General features: G+C 41.5%; 1 protein-coding gene and 1 non-coding gene across 2 annotated transcripts in view; one reads left to right on the forward strand and one right to left on the reverse strand.

Annotated features, from left to right (window-relative positions):
* TCF7L1 (transcription factor 7 like 1) overlaps positions 1 to 27,673 on the forward strand; it is a 69,896-nt gene that overhangs the window by 7,157 nt on the left and 35,066 nt on the right. The window lies entirely within an intron of this gene.
* On the reverse strand, positions 14,675 to 14,745 carry TRNAG-CCC (transfer RNA glycine (anticodon CCC)). The gene has a single exon. It is a non-coding gene; the product is annotated as a tRNA-Gly (tRNA).

Consider the following 27,673-nt stretch of genomic DNA (forward strand, 5'->3'; position numbering starts at 1 on the left):
GGTGCTGCTTGAAACATAGCAATAGTCACACAAAGAGTAACCATCAGTGTTCCAGAGGACTGTTTGGTCACTTTTGAGTATTAACTTTGATGATAAATAACTTTGAAGCATGTAGCATATTTCCTTGAAAGAACAGAAGTGAAATATTGCACTGATTGCCTTTATCAATTTTAATTAAAGTTGCAAGTCATTGATTCTGTGAATTTCAAATGCTGTTTTCATTCCTTATATTTGAGTTTTAGTTTTTATATCATGCATATTTCATGTAAGAGAAAATGAATCAATATAAATGCTTCAGAAACAGAAAAAGAATGGGCTATATTGTTGTAGTGCTTTATCTAGAGCTGTTCATTAGGAGAATAAACTCCCATGAGAGGTAGTGGACTCTCCTTCCTTGGAGGTTTTTAATCAGACATTGGATGGTCACCTGTCATTTATGACCTAGTTGAGATTCCTGCATTGCAGGGGGTTGGACTAGATGACCCTCAGGGATCCCTTCCAGCTCTACAGTTCTATGATTCTATGGGTCATAAACTCATTATTAATGCTTTCTTCCTCTAAAAGAAGCTACTTTCCTTAAAGCTTGTGTTTCACACAGTTATAACTACAGTGTTCCACTGAAGTTGATTTATATAGCAAATTTGCATATTTTTTGAACTTCATGCAATTACTGTTTTATTTATGTCCTGTAGAAACTTGCTTAACAAAAGGCCAAAAAATGAAACCAAGAAGCCCCATCAAAACAGCTCTGTAAGCACATCTTTAACAAAAACAACAAATAATTTTGTGGCATCTTAAAGAATAGTAAATTTATTATAATACTTTATAAGAATATATTATAAAGAATTTTATCCTTATTAAAGTGCCACATGACTTGGCTGTTTTTGCTAAAAGATTTCTTTAGTGAGTGGTTAAAAGAGAAAATCTGCCATATTTTGAATTGTCCCCTCCCTACTTTTGGAGGGGTAGGGAAGTAAGTTTTGCAATGACTTAACATTTGACTGTAAATTTTGATTGGAAAGGAACAAACAAAAGGATTACTACACAGTGGCAAATTTAACTGCAACCTTTCTTTTCTTGTTTGCACTGCTTTTCTCATTTAAGCAGGAGACTTAAGACTTTTAAAAGCTGTTAATGGGCTGACATTGTGTGTCCTCACCTACATTAAAAGAAGTGATTAAGGAAATTGACCAAGCGTTAGACAGCAAATTGAATCCCCCTAAGCACAAACCCAAATGTCCCAACTCCAGTTCCAAACTCTGCAAATGCCATAACCCTCAGGAGCTCATTGTGTATTATGGCCATTGGGGATTCCCTGCCTGCCGTCCTTAAACAAAAACCTATTATTATTCTGAATTGTGCAATGAACACCTTATCTGTGATATGTTCTCCCATCAAAGATCACCAGCCTTACTGCTTCATTCTGAAGAGTAAGAAATTCCATTTTGACTAATCCATAAATCTTAAGATGTTACAAGTATCTGAAAAAGTGTGCATGCACACGAAAGCTCATACCAATAACAAACTTAGTTGGTCTCTAAGGCGCTACTAGAAGGAATTTTTTTATTTTTTATTTTGTTTCTTGAGATGTTGGTAGTGCCAGAAAGTTTTAAAATAATAAGGCTTCACTCAATTAAAGAAACCTCAGTAGCTTAATCATGAATATTAGTTGAATAAACAAATTAATCAATTTTATTTGCATACATTTCTTATGAGTAGAACCAGTAGCTCTGGGGCAAAAAGTATAGTTAGCACCTAAGCCTGCAACTTATGCGCATTTAACTGGTACACATTCAGCTGAGCACACATGGCAAATTGAAAAGAAAGAAAGAAAAGGGATGGGTGTCCAGGAAAAAGACTTTGGCAGTTCCATCTGTGACTGAACCCAATGTGTTTTGACTACATGCAGTTTTGGGTTTAGGCGTGATCACTGGAATGTGACCCCCATGTATGTATACTGTACTTTTCTTTGTTTGAATAAGATGTAGGCATGTGTTATAGCAAGCAATAATCTCAGAAGCATGCCCCTGTGTGCAAGAAAATGGGGAATGCTTTTAAGATGGTGGCAGGTATCCACAGATTTTAAGTACAGTACTCATATTGAATATAACTTTTCAAAATATGCCCAAGTCATCCAGGATTTTTTTAGCTGATCGATTTGTTATAACACCTAATCAATTGAACTTTGTATCCCTAATAATGAACAGACGCTGGAAACCTATAGTAATTTTGCAAGCTTTGTATGAGTATTAGTGGGAAACACTGTGTTAATTTGTAGCACTGTACTGCATTTTTACATTATTGTTAACGCCTAAATGGCTTGGGAGCAGGCCTACTCCCACAAGAACTTGCCCATATATTAATATATTGTACTTGGCTCTTGCCTAGTATGCTCCTGCCTTTCAGAGATAAGGCGGGTAGCCAGAGTGATTTGGGTCTTTTCTGTGGTGGCATGGCAGCCAGATTTTGAACTTCTTCCCCAGTTTCGTGCTTCAGATGCTACCGCTATTTTTGTTCTTTTGTTTGCTGGTAGTTGATCATGATTTTATTTGTATAGTTATTGTAATTGTTTTAATGGAAATGTGTTAGCCTTCTGAGAGACACATCTCCATGTAGAACAATGGGATACAAATGTGATAGAAGCTTGAAGATCAGGATACTTAGCAGGGATAAAAAGAGCCTTAGGCTTTCTTCCCTGGATGTTCCATTTTTGTGGATAAATTAAGTTTCGTGCCATATTTTTATGGAGATATTGGTGAAAATATGCAGGCAGTCTTATTTGATTGCTTACTGGGACGTTATAAAATATACAGTATGGGAAAATCATGTCTATTCAGAAGTGAGTCATGTTAAGTTGTCTGGGGCTTATCCTAGTAGGAAACTGTGGTTAGGATTGCCATTTGCATCACTTAAATACAGGTAGCCTAGTGTGCTTAATTATTCTTGCTGTTTTATAGTGGTTCTGCACCTCCTTAGTACACTGCAATGCAAAATTAGTTGCTGCAGGTCCAATAATATAAGATCAATTCTCTACAATTTTGGTAGCTCATGTTGGAAAGAAGTACCTGCTTTATTAGTCAAACGTCAAAGAAACCACTCTTCAGTACTGTAAGGCTTTGTTCCTGCTGTACCATAAAGTCTCTAAACTACCTACCTACCTTATTTTCTTAGCTGAAAATTGAAGGAGGTCTGGCTGCCTTGATTGCCATAAAGGAGTATGTCTGGTTAGCCTTGTTGATACAGTAGAGGCAGCTTCTACTGTCACTAACATGAGTGAATCTGCTGCCTCATGAATGTCCTGGTACCAGCATGTACAACCATTATATTCCCTGCATTAAAGAAATAAAGAAAACATTCATACCAAAACTTAAAATGCTGGTTTCATCTAGAAAAGGAAATAAAGGCAGGAGCATTGATTTTGAAGGGAATGAAACCCAGCAAGTTGTTGGGCAGTCACATTTGTGATCTAGCAGTCTCTAAAGCAGTGGTTCTCAAACTTTTTTCTCTGGGCCACTTTCAAAATAAAAAATTGCTCATGTCACACTGAATTTTTTATTGATAAGATAAGAAATACATTGTAAAATTAAAAGAAAAAAACTTCTCATTGAAGATCAAACACATAGGCTGAGGAACGTTTTCATCTCCTGTCTATGTGAACTCAGACTCAGATAGCTAGCCACATATTGTCTACAAACTTTATTTTTGGGAGGTTTGCATGGGCCTTCTACTGGTGTCAAATTAAACGAGTCTTCAGCTCTCTGTTTGAACGGTGATTCTGGATCACAACTAGGATTGCTGTCAGTATCACTTGATGATTTTCATTTCATTCTGAAAATATATTTATCCATAGTCTGCAAACAAAAGAAATTTGATACTGTAGTTTACTAAAATATACTACACTGATTTTTTAAAATGTTTCTTTGATTGTCCTTGGATCTTCCTGTCACACTTGCCACCCTATCCTGCTACACCAATGTGAGAACCACTGCATCTAGTATTAAAGTAATTTCACGAGATTGGTTCTGATTGTGTCCGTGTGTGCACCGTGTCATATGCAGGGCGGGGCTTACCTGAGCTCCCCAATATTTAATCACGTTGGCACCCCTGCTGCCAAGCCTACAAGAGTAGCAAAATGTGCACATCTATGAAACTCTAATGGCCTCATATTCTGCATCCACTGACCTATCCATTCACCCTGTTACAGGGTGCATGGACAGCAGTTGCTTGTGTAGGATTGGAAGGGCAGAATTCTGAGGATTTTCTCCCCAAAGATACCAGATAATGTTACTTTTAGGATAGATGTAGTGATGTGTGGCACTGATACGTAGCTGGAGCCCACTAGAATGTCATTTGCAAATGACAAAGTTGGGGTTTTTTTGAGCAACTGTAATAGAAGAACTTGGAATTGATCCATGTTTTAAGTCCCTTGCTGTGCTTTGAGGAGCTGATTTTGCTGGCTGCTTTATTTTAATTTATTCTGCTCTTTTGAGTGCCTCGCGTTGGGAAAGGGTTTAGAAGGTTAGATAGAAGCCTAAGTGCTTTGTCTCCGGGGAAGCCTTCTCTTTTTTCCTGGTAAAAAGTCTGTTTCTTATTTAGAGTTATTGTTTTGTTACATTCTTATTCTTTCTGTAACTGCTTCAGGCATTAGATAAACCCCAAGTTCTGCGTAGCATTTAAAAAAATGTTTTTTGGGATGAGTTGCAGCTGCTTTCTTACCTAATAAATGCAGAATGAGGGTGCTCTGGGAAAGTTCTTCTGTTGTAACTTAAGACTCTGATTTGGATGCATGGATGTCAGTTTGTGTGGAAGGAACCTCTACTACTAGTAAAGCAGATAGTTTAACATTGTTTCTAACAACTTTCTAAAGGGGTTCTGTATCAGAACCATAATGCTGGCTTACTACTCCTTTCTTGATAAATATTTATTTGCAGCATAGCAATGCAAATTGTGCAATTGAAGCTTTCCACAATAATGTGGGATTTTGGTGCTTTAGTGTTCTGGTTTCCTTTACGTCAAATAAATAAACCAGGCTCTCAAATTGTGAGGTGTGCTTCTTTGCGGAGATGCATGCTCATGAAGTCAGCACTTTCCTCACTAGCCAAGTCAAGCATGGTGCTAATCTTCTCCTTCCACAGACCCAATAACTAAAATAGGCACTGTGAACAAACAGGGCTGTGCTATATTAGGCTTCCTGAATATCATCCAGGCCATGTACTTGCTTCCTGCCAGCTGGGAGTGAGAGACACTTAAGCCTTCCTAAAGGGGATGATTATTTCACAGTATCAGTTGTGGAAAGTTGTGAGGGGATGCTGTCTGAATAGACTAATGGGGAGAGAAGTTCAATCTGGGAGGAGCAGGAGGTGAACTCAAAAGAACTGGATAGTGTGTTAACTTTCTGTAGTCAAGTTAGCTGGAGAGGTCAGTAGAAGTAAATGTGGAAAGGTGTGGGAGAAATCTGTACCCAACGTATGGGGCAGTAGTGTGGCACCTCCAAACTGCAGGCCTGACAGGGGTCCTAATTTGACTTGTAAGCAATTTCCCCAAGCCATGCACACCCACCTTACACCTGATATCATCAGATACTGTATATTTCATGGATTATTACTACTACATCTACATCATTTATATTCCACCTTTCCTCCAAGGAGCTAAAGGTGGCATACAATATACAGTGGATAAGGTAAATATATAGTTGCAAAGAAGCATTCAGGAACTTTAAAATGAGCTCCTGATTGCTGCTCAGCAAATGGTGTCCTGATTGTTCATTTCAAATTGGGTGCCAAATGTAAGCCCCGCTGGGATTGGTTCCATTGGAAGCTTCTAAACAGAGCTTTTGAGTGGAGCAGTTCCCTTGAACAAGCATTTCTTGAAGTCAGTGCTAGTCAATTCATTGGCACTGACTCAAAGCCCTACTCGGATCAGCTGATATTTTTCTTTGCAGTGTGGCCTGCAAAGGGGGAATGGGTCACATGACACCAGGTGGTGTCAACATATTAGCTCCACCCACCTGTTAGAGTGGTTTGCCAGAACAGCAAATGTTATGGGACTTGCAGAACTGAGAAGTGAAAATGGATTGACCTGTTCCACTCATCATTTAGACAGTATTGAAAGGTTGTGGACATTTGTCAGAGATGGCAGAATCAACTGATGAATTTCTCTGTGTTACTTCTTTCTTGACTACATAGCTCTTTTTATATAGCAGAAGGAAACATTGCTGGAATAGCGTTCTTTGGAATTGCCTTAAAATGCAAACAATCTGGTAGTTAAAATTATGCTCTCTTTTGGACAAGTGCTTGAAAGGTGGTGGTGGTCTCTTTGAGGCACTGTTGGATGAACTTGAATATTTTATTCTGGGTTCAGATCTGGTTTGGGGATCAAAACTGCCTTAGTTGGTTTGCTGAACAATTTCACTGGAAAAGAGAAAATGATTGTGACTAGGGGTGTCATATGTCCGGAAGTGTAGATTTCATTAAAAATAGCTCAAAAACTTCATTTTTTCTTTAGATTTTGCAAAAATAACTCAACAACTCAACAACTTTTGTGTCTGGATTTTCACTTTTTGAAATATGGCAACCCTAATTGTGACTTTTTTTTAAAAAATGTATTTTTATTAAAGATTTCTTGGTTTACAAAAGTATGTGCAATGTCTCTTTTTTGAAGTTACATTTTCTACAGATCAGACTGTGAGGGCAGTTCAAACAGCTTCTTCAACACTAGTTTGTGGGGGGCAACAATCAGGAATTGGGTGTGTGGTGCCAACAGTATGCTGATCACCTTTTCATTGTTATCAGAATTGGGAGAGTCTGTTCAGGTGCTGGACCAATTCATAAATGCAGTAGTGGGTTGGGTGAGGAAGGAAATGGTTCTTATTTACCTTTCTCTCTGTTCACAATTTGTTCTGTTAACAGCAGTTTTAATAAATGCAGATGATGCTCACAGCTAGTAATATACTAGTAACTCTCCCCATCTTCTGAAACCTTAGTTCACATGTAGTTTTGTTAAGGGAGTTCAGTACATATTTTCCTGTAACTCAAATTGGGTGGTGGATGTGCATAGCCAATGGTAATAATAAACTACCGTATTTATTTTATTGTTTTCTACAACCCTCACTCAACCTCTTTGCTTCTGTAAACTTCACTGACGTAGGATTATGACTAATATAATCCCATGTGGGCTATAGTTGGGAAAGGGTGTGGAGAGTTACATGTTGTTCAAAGTCATATTTGCAATCCTTTTCTGTCCTACTGTACATAGGAACATGTAGCTGCTTTATTCCAAGTCAGATCATTGGTCCATCTAGCTCAGTATTGCTTACACTTGCTGGTAGTAGCTCTCTATAATTTCCCAGCCCTACCTGGAAATGCCAGAGATTGAAATTGGAACCTTCTGCATGCGAAGCAAATGTTCTGCCACTGAGCTACAGTGGCTACAAGAGCATAGTTCTAGGAGATATTAGAATCTATATAACGGAAATGTTTTTCTAGTGCTATGTGTAAACCTGCCATGCAGAATAAGTTTGCAGAAGTTTTATGTCTGCTTACTTACACATGCTTACACTAGTAATTTGTGGTATTATACATTGATAACTTAAAAGGTAAAAAATCCAACAAACTAGGTTATAGCTTAAAAACTTCCCTACTTGGTCACCTGGAAGTTTGTTTGTTTTTTACTTGCCACAGGAGATCTGAGAAATGGTGATTTACATAATGTGAAACCTGTCAGGGTTTGCAGGAATCAGGCTCTGGCTGTGCTTGCTTTATGGGAATCAGGTACAGGCCGGCAAGTGCAGTCAGGTGATGAGATGCGCTGCAGCTGGGAATGAGCTCAGGAGGACTATATAAGGCCTGCATTTCCCCCTTGGCCTTTGCCATAGCAGTGCGGTCTTCTGCCAAGCTCCAGGTCCAGGTCCTGCGGTCCAGTTATGCTGCATGCTGATCTCCTCTTGTCCATGACCTCTGTTGGACTTGTTCCTGACCGCAGACCTGCCAGTTGGACTGCCTCTGCTACCAGCACCACAGCCCATACCCTTGTTCTGGCCTACTGGCCCTGGACTCTTGCTGCTCACTCCCTGGATCATGACAGTTTATAAGTCTGGTACAAATGCTAGTCTTTTGCTTATATGGCTTTCAGAGAAAATATCTGAATTCATTTTGAAGTTCTGCAGACTCTAACATCATTGGTGGTCCAGTTAGCACATAACAGTCAGGGGTGGACTTCTGTCTTCCAAATTTCTGTGGCACTTTGTGTGAGGTCAAAATTCAGTGCCCCCCTGCCTCTTGCCTTCTGTTGTGGTGCCCTGTAGCGCCTCCCTAAGCTTGGTGCCCAGTGCCCTAAATCAACCTCTGTAATGGTAAGCCATGGTCTAAAACAAACCATGACTTGAACCAGCCCTGTGTAGAATAGATAGGGTCTGCTGTTGCTCATGGGGCACGCCTCCCCGCAATTCTATTCCTGTTTGCCTGCCTGAACCATCACTTTTATTTGTGTATTCCTGGCCAAGAGATATGAATGTTAAAGCAACTCAGATAATTAAGTGTTGGCTAACTGCTCGTCTTCTCCAAGTCAGGGGAGGATATCTTCTGCTTGCTCACAGAGCTGTTTGACCTTGCCGATAGTCTTTGAGGTTTTTCAAAGCATCCCCAAAAGTATCAGAGTCAGATTAACTGTATAAAAACTTATCTGACTGAAGACTAAAAACTAGCTAAACAAAAGACAAAAAACTAGCCCTGTGCTGGATCATGTTCCTTTATTGTACCTGCCCCTCTCTTCCCTGTGCTGCACTGAGAATAAAGGAACGCGAACACTGGCTTAACTTTATGTGCAAACCAGGACTCATGATTTCATTTCTTTTCAAGCAAACCACAAGTAGTAGTCAAGGTTTGTTCTTGGCTTGCCACTTGTGGTTTGTTTAGGGAGAAATCACAAGCACTGGTTTGCTTGTAATGCTAAGCTAGTGATCTGGTTTGTTTCCTCATGGCACAGGGAGAAAAGGGGTGAACGCAATAAAGGAGCTCGCATTAGTGCACTGCTTGTTCACGGGAAACCATGGTTTTGACTTGCCATTACATACAAACCAGGCCAGTGTTGCTTAAGAGTACAGTGGTACCATGGTGACTTTATAGACTGAAGAGCTTAATAGAAAAACCCTCCTTTGGGAATCATATCTGAAAGCAGCATTTGTTGTTGATGGAGGGTTAGTGTGTGATGCTTAGGAGCTCAGGTGTTTGGCAGTGTGGAAATATTGTGTTACTCACACTATATACTCTCCAAATCTCTCTCCATTGTTCTGGTATTTCCTCCTCTTGCAAGTAAAGTAGATTAGCTTACTTATCTTGTGGCAGTGAGGTTAACAGAACAATCTCTCTTTGGGAATGAACATAGCTCTGCCAAGTGATGAATAACATGGGCATCACCTGTTATTATCTTAAGTTGAGAACAATATAGATCTGGCTTTCAGAGAACAGGTTGAGACTAGACAAGAGTAGCTGTTGGGGTAACGAGCCCTGAGTATGTGTTGTTAGTGGTGCATACCTTTCCCCCCCTTCTGGCTGATCTTTTTCTGTTTAAGAGAACTTGAGAATATTGATGTTTAGAAACAAGGTTTTGGGGGAATTAAAATAAATATTATTTTGCTTTATATCCCACTTTTTGAGTAGAGTCCTCGAAGTGGCTCACAACATTTATAAAACGAATACATTTAAAGCCATACAATTAAAACAAAGAGCAGTCCAGTTGGAGCAGAAGCATGCTCCTAGTGCTGTCTTTGCTTGCCTACCTCTCCCTCCTGGAATCTGTCTTGTATTTGTCACAGACAGCTTGAGTAAGCTGGATACTTGTGTAACTATAAATGTACCAATTTGCAAGTTTAGCAAAACGCCATTGTCGTTCAATAGAAAACTTATCAAAATATGTAACGTGGAGCAACTCTTTATCGTACTTGGAGCCAGCCATTTAAATTGTCACCTTTACATTCTGTCCCCATCAGACCACAAGATATCTTGCATTTCTTGTAGTGAATATTTTTGATAGAATGGTGCATCTTTTATAAGTTACAAAAAAGTCTTTAAAGTTCTTAAAACTTCTCTATACAAGACAATTTTCCTGTATGGTTTTCTCTTTCCCGTAGGAAATAGCATGAACACACCATCATGTTGGATTTTTCTAAATTTATTTTTATTGGCTTTTATTTGCAAATTATATGAACTTAGTTGCATAACAACATAACTTACAACAACAGAGAAAAATTAAAATAAAACTGAAGTCTTAAGTTTTGTAAACTGGATCATGAGAAAGTGCTGGAGCAGTTACGGTACGATGTGCTGTAGCATATTACATTTAGATTGGTGACCACAGGTAAGCAGTAGTTTAAGCCTTCAGTAATTTGGTTTTACATTTTTTAATTTCCATCCTTTAATTGTCAACTGCACATAGTTGAACTACTAAACAGAAATAAGGAAGGGATAGAAAAAAAAGGAAAAGCAGGGAAGGGTAGGATGACTTATACATACCATCAAATATTATATACTGCAGGTACTGCCATGCCATATGCTTCATTGTTTACATGATTAATAAAAATGTATCAAACAGCATAGAAATTGTCAGGTTTCTTTTGTCCTCTTGCCACTTTTTGTTTTTGTGTCATAAATTGTTAGGGGTTTGAATGGGTAATCCCATCAGTACCTTATGCCTGTGAGTGCTGTGATGTTAATTTTAATACTTTTTCTGTTATTCTGAACTTTCGAAATATGTCATTTTAACTACCTTTTGAAATTATTGTAGAGAAGGTGAAAACGTCTGATACTTTTTAGATGTTTCTTGCTATTTAACATTTGTTTGCTGTTACATTATGCTAGTTGGTTAAAAATTTACCTTGAACATTTGGCTAAAGAAGACCTACAAGATGTTTTCCCCCAATTCTATTTCAGCTTACAGCAACAAAGTGCTTCAGGCTGCCCTTCATTGTACCTCACTTTAAGCGGCCTCATTAGAGGAGTGTTGTGCATGTGTGTTGTTCTGTGCAGCTGGTTTAGATTATTTAACTCAGCCATTGTTTCTCTCCTGGCCTGACTTTGGTAACAGGGAAAGAAGAACTGGAGAATACAATTACTCATTTTGGAACTTAAAAGAACCATTTATTGTTTCTGGAGTATCCTGAAACAAGTGTATAAAATGGACTAATCATTCCAGCAGTCCAGAAATGAGAATTTGTCAGTCTCATCTTAAGAGAGAGGAATTATATTGGGGTGTAAAAGGAGTTCTCTCCCATCTTCTAGGCTTCTCTTATTACGCTGGTGGCAAGGGAAGATATGACATTGCAGTACATCCCTCACTGCCAAGATAACTTTCAGGTCAGTTAATGGAAGTGATCAGTGATTAATAAAGACACCATTCTATTGGTGAAATCGCCGAGTAATTTTTTTAGGAACACTACTGTGGGCTAGTCAGTCCTTAAAAGCCTAACAGAATTAGTGTGAAAGAGGCTCACTTGTCACATCTACGTGAATCTGCAATAATAATGTGCCTACATAGTATTGTGATACTGTGTACTGTTTGGGTGGTTCCTGCCTTTTCCATAGGCCTTTCTTGCATCTTTACCACTTTTGACTCCTTGCTTTACCTTGAGAACAGCACAGCTTTTGCAAAAGGCTCTGAAAGTCTTTTAAATAAAAATAGTAGTTATAAGCTGGGAACACAATGAGGCAGTTATGTGACTTCTTCACCCATGACCCACTCTTCTGGGTCCCACTCAATGCACATTCTCAAAATGCCAGTTGGTCAAGTGATTTGGGTGCTGGTTGAGGGCTTTACTTCAGTTTTGTATCCGAATCCTGCTAGTAGAATATCAATAGAGTTGCATGAAAATTGTTTATAGGGCTTGGAAACCAGATCAGTAGGTTTCAATCCTATGCTGTTTTAAAATGTGTGGGGTTTTTTGGGGGGGGGTTATTGGGTTGCTGTTTTTATTTTGATTATATATTTTGTGGTTTTATATTCTGATTTTGTTCTGTGAACTGCCCTGAGATCTTCAGGTATAGGATGTTATATGAATTCAGACAAGCAAGCAAGCAAGCAAGCAAACAAACAAACTTCATTTGAAATACAGTAGCAGACAGGTTTTCTACTAAGAACAGAAATCTATCTATTCATAAATAGAAATCCACAGCAATGCTGGAAAAGCTAGACCACCTTCAATATAACTTATTTGTTCTTATAACTGAAGGCTGCGGTGGGGGAAGATACCCCCATGCTATTTCTGTCTCTGTTTTTAATGAAAATGGTATGAATTTTAAAAAATATATTCCTGTAATTATTTTAAGGTGGCTACCATCAGAATCGCTGGGACGCGGGTGGCGCTGTGGGTAAAACCTCAGCGCCTAGAACTTGCTGATTGTATGGTCGGCGGTTCGAATCCCCGCGGTGGGGTGAGCTCCCGTCGTTCGGTCCCAGCTCCTGCCCACCTAGCAGTTCGAAAGCACCCTTAAGTGCAAGTAGATAAATAGGTACCGCTTTATAGCGGGAAGGTAAACGGCGTTTCTGTGTGCTGCGCTGGTGCAGGCTCACCAGAGCAGCTTCGTCACGCTGGCCACGTGACCCGGAAGTGTCTTCGGACAGCGCTGGCCCCCGGCCTCTTAAGCAAGATGGGCGTGCAACCCCAGAGTCGGTCACAACTGGCCCGTACGGGCAGGGGTACCTTTACCTTTACCAACAGAATCTAAGTCAGGATAAAAATATGAATCTTCATTCTTCCAACTCCTTGTCCAGCACTCTTTCTGCTAAACCACAGTGATGCAGCTCTTTCTCATAAGAGTATGTTGTAGAAGGGAAATAAGAGTTGAGAACTAAATATTGTGAGAAATAAACAGAATCATATAATTGTAGTGTTGGAAGGGAGCCTGAGGATCATCTAATTCAAACTCCTGCAATACAGGAATATGCAGCTGTCCCATATGGGGAGTGATCTTGCAACCTTGGCGTTATCAGCACCACATTCTAACCAACTGAGCTAGCCCGTGAATTCTGTATGTCAAATGCTGATGGACGAGATTGGATGGAATTACTGATCCAAGAAATATTTCTGTTTATAGTGATGGAAAGTCTTTTATCGTTCTGAGGGGGGGGGGAGAGAACACTTTAAGCCTAATATCTCTCACAAATGCACCAGTTAAAATTGAATTATTCTGTATTTTTATATCTAAAAAGTAATAGGGAGGGATTGTATGTGAGTGAAAGATAACAAAACTTCACTTCAGCACTTACTGGAATGGAGGCATAATCACAATGCTCTAATATAGCCTTATACAGGTGGTTTTACTCAGCTGCCAGGTTGAGCACACACCTTATTGCTGTCTTTAGAGTAAAGGGATATTGTTCTTAATTTTTACTTTCTTTGATACAGAATTCTTAAAGAGCTGTCACATGATTTGTAAACTGTTTATGGTTCCACATGTTCATTCCCTGTCACTTCCTTTTGGTTTATCTAACAAACTGAAGACAGAGTAACAATCATGGACTCCTGAAGGCATTTTTGGCTGGTGGGATTTCCATTTGCTGGGCAAGGCTCTTCCAACTGATTGTATCTAGTTTGGCTTGGATAGTGACAATGTCTGAATAGGCATGAATAGAGCCATTCAAGTTGATGGACAAGAGCTGAAAGCTGCACACAAAAGCCACTGGGCAGTCCCTAGAACTAGCAGCTTCAGCATTAGGCCTTAGCAAGGCAAGGATGATAAACAACAAAGAACAGTGAACAAGCTTTACTGGGGCTTTGAGTTGATGCCATTTCCCCACACCCAGAAAAGGCAATGGACATGGCAGGTAGCTGATGATGTAATCAGTTGTGGATGCAGAAGCTGAGGTCTGTGTGTCTGTGTGTGTGAGCGCGCAGAGGATGGGGAGGGGGACAGAATGGGCAAACTTGGATGTCTTGCAAAGTGGCTGATAATATTTAATAAAAGCAGCTCCAGTAGCATTCTGTGGCTAATGCTGATTAGTATTTGCCTGAAAAAGTGATATAAAAGAGATTTGATTTTTGATGAGAGATGATTCTCACATGCCTGAAAGTCTATAAATGTGGACTTCTCTGAGTGTACAAATAACTCTAAAATTTGTACCCTCTCACAAGGCTGCACAGTTTAAGTATGATAGTATATAGTTGCTTGTTTTGCTGTCTGTGGCTGTCTCACCATCTGACATTCCTTAATCTGTTTTCTGTAGTTTGCAGGAATGAAGCTATTTATAATCTGCCTCCCTGAGGAAAGGGAGTTGAAGTCTCTCTCCGCCGCCCCCCCCCCGCCATAATATTTTACTGAGTTTTCAGAACGTAATTATGCTGTAACAATTTATTCAAGATAGAAGATCGCTTGTTCTTACTTGTCAAGCATGTTACTACAGAAAGGAACAAAATTCTTTATTGGACATGCAAAATTGACACTGTTGCCCAGTTCATACAAGAACAACCCATGTGTCTGGATGCTTCCATCTCCTCATTCTTTCCCTTCCTTGCTTGTACATCCAGCTTTGGTTGAGATTTCCTAAGCTATACTTTCTTATAAAAGCCAAATTGAGAAACTGTTGTTTAATTATTCCCTCCAAATCAGAATTTGATTGTTTGGATGTCATTAGAAACTGCAGTTTAACTTTGATTAGTTTTTTTCTTGAATCATAAAATGCTTTTTGCGCTGCCTGGGAATCGAACCCAGGTCGCAAGAATGGGAATCTTGCATGATACCACTATACCAGCAGCGCTGATGGAAACTGCAGTTTAAAAAGTCAGGACATCTTTGCCAAAACCAGGCACAGAGGCAGAGAAGAGAAGGGACAGGGCAAATGGAGACCCAACAAGCACATGACTTGCTCCTAATAAAACTCTTTTTAAAGCTGAAGTAGGCATTTGTGCCCTTATTACTTTGTTGTTCTTGTTCTATATATTTATCTGAATTACATTAGTTTGCCTTTCACAATGTGTGAGGAGGGAAAAGAAAACCACACTATATGCCTGTATTTCAGCCTGATGTTCAACCTGGTATGTTTGCACATACAGTGGTACCTCGGGTTACAGATGCTTCAGGTTACAGACTCCACTAACCCAGAAATAGTACCTTGGGTTAAGAACTTTGCTTCAGGATGAGAACAGAAATTGTGCTCCAGTGGCGCAGCAGCAGGAGGCCCCATTAGCTAAAGTGGTGCTTCAGGTTAAGAACAGTTTCAGGTTAAGAACAGACCTCTGGAATAAATTAAGTACTTAACCCGAGGTACCACTGTACTATAGTTCAGAGTTGCTGAACATTTTTCAGCGGCCAGTGTAGGTGGACCAACAGATGTAACTTTTGTACAATAAACTACATTAAAAGGTAAATGTACCCCTGCCCGTACGGGCCAGTCTTGCCAGACTCTAGGGTTGTGCGCTCATCACTCTATAGGCCGGGAGCCAGCGCTGTCTGCAGACACTTCTGGGTCACATGGCCAGCGTGACAAGCTGCATCTGGCGAGCCAGCGCAGCACACAGAACGCCGTTTACCTTCCCACCGGTAAGCGGTCCCTATTTATCTACTTGCACCTGGAGGTGCTTTCGAACTGCTAGGTTGGCAGGCGCTGGGACCGAACGACGGGAGCGCACCCTGCCGCGGGGATTCGAACCGCCGACCATGCGATCGGCAAGTCCTAGGCGCTGAGGTTTTACCCACAGCGCCACCCGTGTCCCCTATAAACTACATTACAACCATGCAAAAGTCAAGTATCCCACTCTCTGTGTGTGTGTCAAGCAAAAAGTGTTAACACTGTTCAGAAATGCACTCCACTGAGCAAAAGGCACTCAATGAAGGTGTAGAGTGAGGGCGAGTAAGAGATGTGGTCTATGGAAAGTCCACAGAGATGCCTGGAGGGCTGCATTCAGCCCCTAGATTGGATGTTTCCCAACCCTGCCATAGTTTCCATAAGTATGTAGATGAAAACCATTTTAGTCCTCCCCTAGTGCTGATGAGAGCAACAAACAGCAATCCCTGGTCTGAACACAATACTAAGCTATGGTTTGTGGTTTGCTGATCCTGTTAATTCTGGGATAGGAGCAAACTAGGAGTGATCTCCATGTTTATGGAAAACCATTAATTATGGGTTGGTTACTGACTGAGATGTACAAACTGGGCAATAGGTGAACTCAGGTAGACATTCTTGAAGGAGTTCATATATTAGTTCCTTGTTATCAAGGGCTATGTAATAGTAGAAAATTAACATTTGAAATTTAATGCTTTGAGTAAATGTTTGAGTTTTACCTTTTCTTTTTTAACTGAAAAACTTGCATGTATCGGCCAATGTAACCTTGCATGTAACCTTCAGTAATTCTGCAACAGAAGCACCTTTCAAGGTTCTGTGGAACCTGTTGGTGGATGATGACAACTGAGGGTTCATTTTGCAAGAAGTCCTTAAAACCTATTTCTCTGCCCACACTGATGGAATGCAAGGCTTTTCTTCAAAGAAATATGAAACGGGTGCTTGAACATGTAGGTGGGTGTTTGAAAAAAATGTAGGTTCCATACTAACAGTTATTTCACATTTTTTTCTCATACTCTGTACTATTACTTCAGCAAATGTTTAAATGTCTGGATTTCCCTGAAACACAGGAACACAGTTCTGATCATTTTCTAATTGCTACAACCCTATTTATGTAGGGAAGCACAGCAACTTGCAATTTACATGTGTATGTATATCTGAAGTAAATTATGGATTAGCTGCCTTGCGCCTGCTGCATGCCTGTGAGTCCTTTTAGCTTTTAGATGGTAAACAGATTCTCTAAATCTACAGTACTGCCTGCGAGCCAAAGGAAATTGTTGATGTAAATGCTTGAGGAAGCAGGAGCAAAGGATTATTTCACTATATGACAAGAAACCATTGTCTCGTTTTTCCTTGAGATAGGATCACACTGGAGCAGCTTCCCTGTCACCAGAGAGGAGTTTTACCAAATACAGTGGTACCTCGGGTTACATACAGTTCAGGTTACATACGCTTCAGGTTACACACTCCACTAACCCAGAAATAGTACCTCGGGTTAAGAACTTTGCTTCAGGATGAGAATAGAAATCGTGCTTTGGTGGCGCGGCAGCAGCAGGAGGCCCCATTAGCTAAAGTGGTGCTTCAGGTTACAAACAGTTTCAGGTTAAGAACGGACCTCCGGAACGAATTAAGTACTTAACCCGAGGTACCACTGTACATTGTAAGTTAGCAGCTATGAGCCCCAGTCTCAAGGTTGATGCTTGTTTGGAGACCTTGAACATTCTTGCATTCTTGCCTATTCTCTTTTCCTGCCCCAATCTGTACTTCCAAGTGTAACACCTTCAGTTTGGGTGTAATTTAAAAACAAAGTACTATGAAAGAGAAAGAAGAGTGAGGGGGCAGAGGAGGCTTCAAACTAGGAAAATAGCAAGTACAAGAAAGGAAGAACAGCAGAGCATAGATTGACCCTGGACCCAGACTGCTTCCTTATCAATTAGGAGTTTCCTTTCACATCACACACAAGCAGTGAGTTTCTTTCTAATCATAGCTGAGCCTTTCCCATTGTGTTTTGGCAAATGAGACTTACCTACTTAATTCATTTTTTATTTTGCTAATTGGTCAGTATTAAAGTAGTTTAGATCTCCCAAAATGTAATATTGTGCAAATTCAAGATTGAGTGTCACACAACTTTCCCCCAAAATTACTTTAGAACATTGGATGAACTGTAGCTTATATTTTAGACTATGTGTGAGATCAGCTTTTTCTGGGCTAAGGGTCATAACCCTCCAAGAGCTGAATGTAAAAGTGGGTGTGGCTGGAGTGTAAAAGTAAGTATGGCCAATATTAATCTTTTGAATCACAATGGGATTCCTATGAGAGCAGTACGTTTTTTTAAAAAGTAAAAATTTGGGGGGTCAGGGAGCAAGCTATAGAAAGCCTCTTGAGAAGCCTCTTATATATCTATATCCAGCAGTTATCTTTTATATTTTCAGAAAGAGAAACAGTCATTTGTTTGCTTTGAGTGCAAAATAGATTATATATTGCACTATGGAGGTATGCAACCTATTAAGGACAGGGTTACATTCCTTCTAAAGAACCAAGTATGCAGTTTGGGGATTCTCCTGGATCTTGCCCAGGGGTCAGCAACCTTTTTCAGCCGTGGGCCAGTCCACTGTCCCTCAGACCATGTGGGAGGCCGGACTATATTTTTTTTTGGGGGGGGGGGGGGAATGAACGAATTCCTATGCCCCACAAATAACCCAAGAGATGCATTTTAAATAAAAGCACACATTCTACTCATGTAAAAACACCAGCCAGACCCCACAAATAACCCAGAGATGCATTTTAAATAAAAGGACACATTCTACGCATGTAAAAACATGCTGATTCCCGGACCATCCGCGGGCCGGATTGAGAAGGTGATTGGGCCGCATCTGGTCCACGGGCCTTAGGTTGCCTACCCCTGATCTTGTCCATCTCTGGATGCACAGGGGCCAGAGCCTCTTACCAGCTTTGACTTCAAACCATGGGTTGTGAAGTTGTCTTGTTTCAATGAACCGTAGCTAAGATCAAACTCATTTTAGGGTTGGGTTGCCCTGATAAAATGAAGACAATCTGAAATGGAAGTGGAAGCTTATGGTTTTCATTATTATGGCCATGCTGGGATGTGGAAAGAGAAGAACATGAATACCTAAGGCTGCTTGTGGCTTATCCTCATAATGCTTAAACTTGATTTAATGCACAGGCACAGCCTATTAGATATGTGGTGAATAAAGAAGAAATAGACTGTAGTATATGAACTTTAGAGGCCTCTAAACAGACTCTGAAAGAGCCTGGGAAAATCCAGTAGCTTTTCTGGATTTGTGGTCACTTTTCTCCCACAGTGTTCTTCCATTAGGTTGGAATCAGTCATTTTATAAGTGGAAGAGGCTTTTGTTAGTGGAAGGGTACTTGGTCTTATTTATTTACATTACTATTTGTACCCCACACCTTCAGTCAAAAATAAATAAATCCCAGGAATAATAACAATGCAATAGTCAAATAATAATAGTTAAATAGCAAATGAAGACATTTAATAGGATCATCAGTTTCAGTAAATTTTTTCTTGTCCAGTTTTTCTTGTCACCCTGATAGTATTAAAACAAATGTGTAGAGTTAATGAACACATTTTGCCATTTAAATATTTCAGTGAAGTTCATTATTGGATTACAATTGGATATAAACACATAACAGCACATTTAGTTCCATAGGAGTTAGTGGAACTACACAGATATTTTTGGGACCACTTGTGATCTGTGATTTCTTTTTTGTTCTGAGGTTAGGGATTTATGTACTGTACATGTTTTCAAACTTCATAACAGTTCTAGTAAGTAAATTAATTCACCTACCAGATTTTTAAAATGACATTACCGTTTGTTTTTGTTTTTTTAAAAAAAACCTGTACTATAGTAGTCTTAAAGGTGTTTTTCTCTGTGTGCCTAGACTCAACTTGCCTATTCTATAAATATGTCAGCTCTTTTAATGACTCAGTTATATGGTGTAAAAAGTTATGTTTGGAATGTACTTAGTAGCGTGAGGTTGAGAGCTGTTTTAAGTGCCCAAAGCTGACATTCTGATAAATTGAGGCCCTGATAATTTGAGGCAATTAAAATATTCTATTGAGCCAAATTTTATATCTGTGCAATCTGCTATCTCTACAAGTTAAAGTCTGCTTCACCTGGACATAGTGGCATAATTTCCTCATTGCATTCAGTGTAACAGTTACATTATTGATGTTGTAAAACAGTCATTTGCTAGTAATTTTTGTTTAAATGGTTGCCACTGTAGCAAGAGCTGTCTTGACAGTAGAACACTGCTTAGTGGGTTGATAGGCTTTGTTTCAGGAGAGGTATTGTAGCAGAGACTGGACAACCATATGTGAGGGATGCTGTACGTGCATCTTCCACTGAAAAAGGTAGTTGGATTAGAGGACCTCTGTGATACTGTCAGCTGTGATTCTTCAAAATATTTGGTTACTTTATATTGGTACCTATTTTTTGTATAGACTTTAACTGTATAAAATGTGGATTTCACATCTATGTAAATAGTTTTATTGCTAGAGAATATGCAACTATGTGAAATGATAGAGAAACTCTCAATGAAAGAAAATATAAAATACATGTCCCACTTAATCCAGTTTGCAAGTGTCTTTAGTGTAAGTTACCTGATACTCAGGAAGCAGAGCCAATATATTCAGCAAAAGCCTTGCATTTAAGGTGCAGATGTTGTTGTTTTTGAAATGCAAATTGCATCACCTTGGGGGGGGGGCAGCAACTGATAATTCACTGGATCAGAAGAGTCATGGAGATGGAAAGCAGGCTTGGATAGGAAATTTAACTCTTACTTTGTCTTATGAGACCTAACTTTCTGGCCAAGCTACACATTAGTGCAAGTTTCCTTCCAATGCAAATACTAGCTTCAGAATAGGGTTTTCAATCTTTTCAGAAGATTTTCAGTCTTGATATAAGAATGATATGTAATGGGGATTTTTTTTTTTTAAAAAGCAATCAATGTTTGTTTATTTGGAGCCATTTATGTTTTGCTTTATTTATATTCTGTTCCATTGTTCATTTTATTGGCATTTCTGTTGGTAAGGTACATGTTGTCTGAATTTTCATTTGTTTTTAATGTGATTATTTAAAACATAATATTAAAATGGTAAATACTTTGACTGTCCCTTTCCATTGCTTTATTGAAATCATGAGAGAGTGTATAGCTTTGTGAGCAAAGCTTGGACAAATCTTTGTACTATGATTTTATATTGTTTTTTTATTATACCCCTGAGGAAAAACAACTGTTCAAAATGCATTGGGGTTTCAATAAATAAACCTTTCTCCTGTCCTCCTGAAGGCTTCTCCTGTCCTTTCTTTCCCTGCGGTTGTTGCCACCTCTCTTTTTTCTTTGCCTCCCCCCCATCATCAGGTGTATAAGAAATTCATAGATATTCAGCCTCCATCATTTGGGTTTGCCAAAACTCATTGGAGACAATGGCCTCGGCTAGAATTAGAAAGGAATTCATTGCTTCTGACTGATAGGAAAAGAATATCCTGATGTTTAAGAAAGTAGTCTAAGGTCAATATCTAGCTCTGCCATTAAATCTGATACTGGGAGAACAGAGGCCATAATTGTGACTGCCTACAATAACCCTCTTTCTGGCCTCCTTCTGTTCGCCTCATTCATATACTCTACGCTGTTCTTCATTTCACAGGCCCAATACCTCCTCTCCCCCCTCCCCCCAGCCTCAATGTATCTGGCTTCAAGTTTTGTCCCTTGAATCCCATTCACATGCACCATCTTCCTGCTTTGTCAGGAAGGAGAGTATGGAATGAAACAATCACATGTACAAGGCTAATAATGTAAAATTTTTTCTACCCAGTTGTGGTTAATTGCACAGCTGCTGAGTGGGAAAGACCCACTTCATTGACACTGCCCACATGATTGCTACCCCACCCCAGAAAGCATCCCCCCCCCATACGTGTCATGTATTAATGGTGTGTTAAAAGTGTCTCTGGGTTCCCCAACCCCAAGTTTCTTTCTCACTTTGCCCATCCACTGTAAGAAGTTCCCCTTTTAATACAAAAAGTTTTCTTAAGGAAGTCATTTAAAGTGCTGTATTAACTACAACACCCCACATCTTGTTTCTCCCCCCAAAAAAACTATGCCAAAGTTTTGAGCTGGTTTTTCTGCTTCAAGCCTCTGGTTTTGTGCCACAACAAACAAGTGTGTAGAGACAGATCAAATTGAGGCTTGTAATTAATGCAATCCCCCAAAACAATATTGTCAAATTGCCTCCAAATCTGTGCTCACGTTTTGTGCTAGTTTTGAGCCACAACCCGCAGGTTTCTGACAGCACTCAGCAACAGACATACCTTGCGCTGCCTCCAAAACCCCCAACCTTGTAATATCTCTTCCAAACCTTTGGACGTTTTGTGCTGCAAATATTGGGTATATGGTGGTATTAAAGGTAAAGGGACCCCTGACCATTAGGTCCAGTCATGTCCGACTCTGTGGTTGCGGTGCTCATCTCGCTTTATTGGTCAAGGGAGCTGGCATACAGTCATGTGCTCAGCATGACTAAGCCGCTTCTTGCGAACCAGAGCAGTGCATGGAAATGCCATTTACCTTCCCTCCGGAGCGGTACCTATTTATCTACTTGCACTTTGACGTGCTTTCGAACTGCTAGGTTGGCAGGAGCAGGGACTGAGCAACGGGAACTCACCGCTGACCTTCTGATCAGCCAGTCCTAGGCTCTGTGGTTTAACCCATAAATCAATGATTCTGAAACACCTCCGGCTTTGTTCCATAAATTCCTCTCCAGTGCCCCCTTACACTATAAAAAGGATTATTCAGAATAGCAGTTTGCACGATCCTCCAAGGAAGATAATAAAACAATAAAATTCAAAACAGTTACAATTAATTGCACATTTATCAAATTAAAACTAATTAGCTTAATTAAGTCAACAAAAATTATGAACTTGATCTGGTGATACCAGCTTTTCAAAGGGATAGCCATTTACACTTCCAGTGATCCTTGCCACTTCCTTGCCTCTTAGCACCACCCAAGTTAATCCTGATGCCCCTCAGGGGGTGGTACCACCCACTTTGAGAATTATTGAGTTAAGTGAACAAAGGAGTAGCAAATGGTTAGCTTTTATATTATTATTATTATTATTATTAGCAGGAGGAGGAGCACCATCAATTTTACTTTTACAGCCAGGGAGGAGGAAATTTGTGGTATTATTTAATGGTGCTTATTGGAAGCACTCATTGCTTTGCGGGTGTTAGTGTTTTGATAATACTTTACTACCTGATAACACCTTAAGGGCAGCTTTTTAGTTGTTGGTTGCAGAATTAGTGAAATTTTAAGTATCTAGCTGAGAGACTGACAGGACATGTTGACTAAGTGCAAACTATTGAATGACTAAAGACTAAAGTTCATTTGGAATTAGGTGGTGTTTAGGACCTATGTATTAATGGACTAGCTTGAGCAATAAAGGGCTTGACTATAGGCAGATACTTGCATATGCTCCGATTTTACAGAAACAGGAAAAAATGCAGAATGTGATACTGGGTCCAGAGTTTACCTTTTGGAGCATCAATTGTTCTTTTTTCAACTGCTTTTAATGTTTTTTAAAGAAAATATTGTGTGTTTTTTAAAAAAATGTTTTAACATGTTGATGTTTGCTGCCCTCTGCTCCTTTGAGAGGAAGGGTAGGATAGAAATGTAATTATTATAATTAAAAGAACCTCATAAATGTAATTATTACAATTAAAAGAACCTCATAAATGTAATTATTATAATTAAAAGAACCTCATAAATTTATACACCGCTTGTAGAAAACCTCAAAGCAGTTTACAAAAAGAATAAAACAGTAAGATCATTAGTTGGAACAATTAAAACATTCATATAAAATTAAAACTAGCAATACACCAGCATTCTAAATATCTGAGTAGGCTTGTCCAAACAACAGTGTTTTCAGGAGGCGCCAAAGAGTGCAATGAAGGTGCCTCCCTGCAGCGGCAGAGCAAGTTGATCGGGCGCCTGGGGCTGCGCGCAGGGCCAGCCGCCCACGGGGACGGGGCCAGCTGAGGCAGGACACTCCGCGGGGCGTCCGAGGAGTCTGCCTGCCTCCTCCCACTCAGCCGCCCTACAGCTAAGGGGGAGGCAGCGGGTGGACCGTTTGGGGCACCATGGAGCCTGCGGGCGCCCAAGTTACCACGTCACTCCCAGGAGAGACATGTGGCTCGGGCACGCTGCAGGCTCCATGGTGAGTGCCGCCTGGTGTTTTGTCACCCCCCCTCAGTGGTGACACCCAGGGCTGCCTGTCCCCACCGAACCCCCCTTCATCCACCTCTGCCTCCCTGATGTCAGTAGACAGGGAGTTCCAAAGTGTTGGTGCCACCACACTAAAACATTGACTTTTTATAAATGCAAAACGGATATTTTGTGGCACTTGTAACAGTGTCAGTTCTGTAGATTGACGCACTCAAGAGGGTATTTATGGATGAGGTAAGGTGATCTTGCAGGTAGACTGGAAAGGGGTTACAGAATAAGATCCCCAGTGTCTGGGAATGTGGCTTCAGTGTGCTACATATTCTTACTGCTTCTCATGACTAGCAAAATCAGAAGAAATGTGCAAAATGAATCAAGAAATTAGTAAGAAATTGCTTGCATAAATTGCTACAAAATTCTGATTTCTTGGGTCACAAATCGGATTTCTAGATTCAGATTTTTATTTTTATTTTTAAAAAAAGCCCTGTGTTTTTTTTTTAGAGCCCTGGTTGTATCCATTGATTGAAGGATTAGCACAATTGAATAGTTTTTGAAGAGGCTATAGGAGCATTCTTTACAGCAGGGACTAGTTACATTATGTTACTTGAGAATGGAAAACGTAACTAAGTTTCCTTTCCGCCATGCTGATAAGTATTCGATCATCGCCACATGTTGTAGCTGATGACTTCAGGCTTAGAAAACCTTGTCTCCTTATATGAAGCTCTTGTGCTTCAGCCCTTGACATTTTACAGAGAAAATCAGTCTTACTGATTAACAATATACCACACATTTAGACAGCTGTAGCTAAACATCTGGATGAGATTATTTGGTTTGGGAAAGAGTGGGGGGACTGGGGCAGTGATTTATAGAATGTTTCTTTGGCTGTAAATCCCAGCTGTAATTGGGACTTCTCGGTCCTTAATTGTTTGCAGCAAAGAGTGAAACTCAATGGTTCCCAATTCATAGCAGGGTCCAGAAACCCAGCCGGTAGGGAGCAGGCTCAGGCTTGTTGCTAGGTTACTGTTGCCTTTTGTTTTGGTCCCAGCTCAATCGTGTATTTAAGGCCATGTATACATTTCTCTGCATTGTTAATGTAATTTGTTCAGGCAGTAAACCGCCAAGTGCAGTTGAAGGAATCTGATATTCAGAAACACCAGAGGCCAGGTTTTTGTGGGCAGGTTGTGGTTTGAGGCCTAGAAAAGGATGAAAGATTTGAGGTAGGTCATTGTGATCATATGCTGTATATATCAGCAAGCAGGCCTCCATACATTGTGATGGTGTCTCAGTTATTGTGAAACTCGGCAAAATGGTTTGGCAACCTTGATGTATTGTTTTGGCCTTGGAAGGATTTCAGACCTGCTCTAGGGGCTATAATACAGGCTTTTCTTACTAGGAGAGAAAATATTTTCTCTTGTATTAAAAAGGGTGGAACTTCAATAAAAGTTCTGCACTGATTCTTACAAATGCTGAAGTTCTACAAATTTTGGGGGAAAATTCTGGTCTGGTCTGAGCTGTTTCTTTCTTAGTGCAAAAACACTTGGAATATTCCTTGGAATATTCAGAAGTTTTTAAAATAGAATTGTAGGCTCTGAAGGGAGGTTATCAAGCACAACCCACTTCTTAGTGCAGGAATGCATAGGACTATCCATCCTCTGCTTAAGTGCCTATAGCAATGTTTTCTTTTAATTTATAAACGAACATGCTGCTTCTTACTTAGGGAGTCCTCAGAGTATCAAAAAACAATTACGGTAACTTGTTTCTAGATGGCACCATTTTGATAGGCACAGGATCATCCAAATTTGCATTTCTAGGTAATAATTGTGCTATCTACCGTATTTTTTGCACGATTGGACGCACCGGACCATAGGACGCACCTAGTTTTTTGGGGGGGAAATAAAGGAAAAAATTTCCCCCTTTATTTCCCCCCCCAAAAGCAGGTCAGGGAAACCGAACCAGGTCGAGGAACAGCGGGATAGTGGCGCTGCGCCTCCCTGCTGTCCCCCAAGCTTGCGGGGCTGGCCGATGTCTGTCTGGCGGGCGGGGAGCTCTGCTTCAGGGCGCCCCACCCGCCAGGCAGCAGGCTGCTATCCGCAGCGTGGGGAGCCCTGTGGGGAACTCCTGCAAGGTTCCCCACTCTGCGGATGTCTGCCTGGCGCGAGGGGCGCTCTGCTTCAGGGCGCCCCACCCGCCAGGCAGCAGGCTGCTATCCGCAGCGTGGGGAGCCCTGTGGGGAACTCCTGCAAGGTTCCCCACTCTGCGGATGTCTGCCTGGCGCGAGGGGCGCTCTGCTTCAGGGCGCCCCACCCGCCAGGCAGCAGGCTGCTATCCGCAGCGTGGGGAGCCTTGTCGGGAACTCCTGCAAGCCTCCCCACTCTGCGGATGTCTGCCTGGCGCGAGGGGCGCTCTGCTTCAGGGCGCCCCACCCGCCAGGCAGCAGGCTGCTATCCGCAGCGTGGGGAGCCTTGTCGGGAACTCCTGCAAGGCTCCCCACTCTGCGGATGTATGCCTGGCGCGAGGGGCGCTCTGCTTCAGGGCGCCCCACCCGCCAGGCAGCAGGCTGCTATCCGCAGCGTGGGGAGCCCTGTGGGGAATTCCTGCAAGGCTCCCCATGCTGCGGATGTGTTCCCGAAGCGCCTGGAGCTCTGCTTTCAGGGCGCCTGGCGCTCCGGGAAGCAGGCTGAGCGGAGCGCTAATCCCGAAGCCCCAAACTTCGGGATTAGCGCGGCGCTTCGCTAGCCCTGGGAGAGCCACGCAACGTCGCGGGGCTCTCCCAGGGCTAGCGAGACCTTGCCGGCACCCAGAAGCTTGGGGCGCGCTGAGCTCCACGCGCCCCAAGCTTCGGGATTAGCGCGGCGCTTCGCTAGCCCTGGGAGAGCCACGCAACGTCGCGGGGCTCTCCCAGTGCTAGCGAGACCTTGCCGGCACCCAGAAGCTTGGGGCGCGCTGAGCTCCGTGCGCCCCAAGCTTCGGGATTAGCGCGGCGCTTCGCTAGCCCTGGGAGAGCCACGCAACGTCGCGGGGCTCTCCCAGGGCTAGCGAGACCTTGCCGGCACCCAGAAGCTTGGGGCGCGCTGAGCTCCGCGCGCCCCAAGCTTCGGGATTAGCGCGGCGCTTCGCTAGCCCTGGGAGAGCCACGCAACGTCGCGGGGCTCTCCCAGGGCTAGCGAGACCTTGCCGGCACCCAGAAGCTTGGGGCGCGCTGTGCTCCGCACGCCCCAAGCTTCTGGATTAGCGCAGCGGTCCGCTAGCCGTGGGAGAGCTGGGTCTCCCACGGCTAGCGGATAGCTTCCTGAAGCCTGGAGAGCGAGAGGGGTCAGTGCGCACCGACCCCTCTCACTCTCCAGGCTTCAGCGAAAGCCTGCATTCGCTCCATAGGACGCACACACATTTTCCCTTGCTTTTTGGGAGGGAAAAAGTGCGTCCTATGGTGCCAAAAATACGGTAGATGCTGTTAATCAGATTGATCAAGTTTTCCTCTGTGGTAAGTAAAGCACAGAGAGTTAGTCCAGTAAAAATAATGTTAAATTTAAATAAAATTGCAGAAGAAAATGTTTTTTGAAAGACCAATCAGAATTGCAAAAGAATCTGCCTATTAAAAATTGTAATATACAGCTTGATGCATTCACCTGAGTTCTTTTTGGAAATAATTGAAAAGTAAGACATGGCATTGGCCTGGTTTGTGCTTTACTTTTATGTCACAGTTAAACTAAATTGTGATGCAGTGTGCTGCATAAAATTATACAGTGGTACCTCTGGTTACGAATGCCTCGAGTTACATTTTTTTGGGGGGTTACGAACGTTTTTAACCTGGAAGTGAGTGTTCCGAGCTCTCAGAGGCCTTGCCGCTGACCAGAGCCAAGCCCGGACATCCGCAGG

Source organism: Podarcis muralis, chromosome 15, assembly GCF_964188315.1.
Source record: "Podarcis muralis chromosome 15, rPodMur119.hap1.1, whole genome shotgun sequence".
NCBI lineage: Eukaryota > Metazoa > Chordata > Lepidosauria > Squamata > Lacertidae > Podarcis > Podarcis muralis.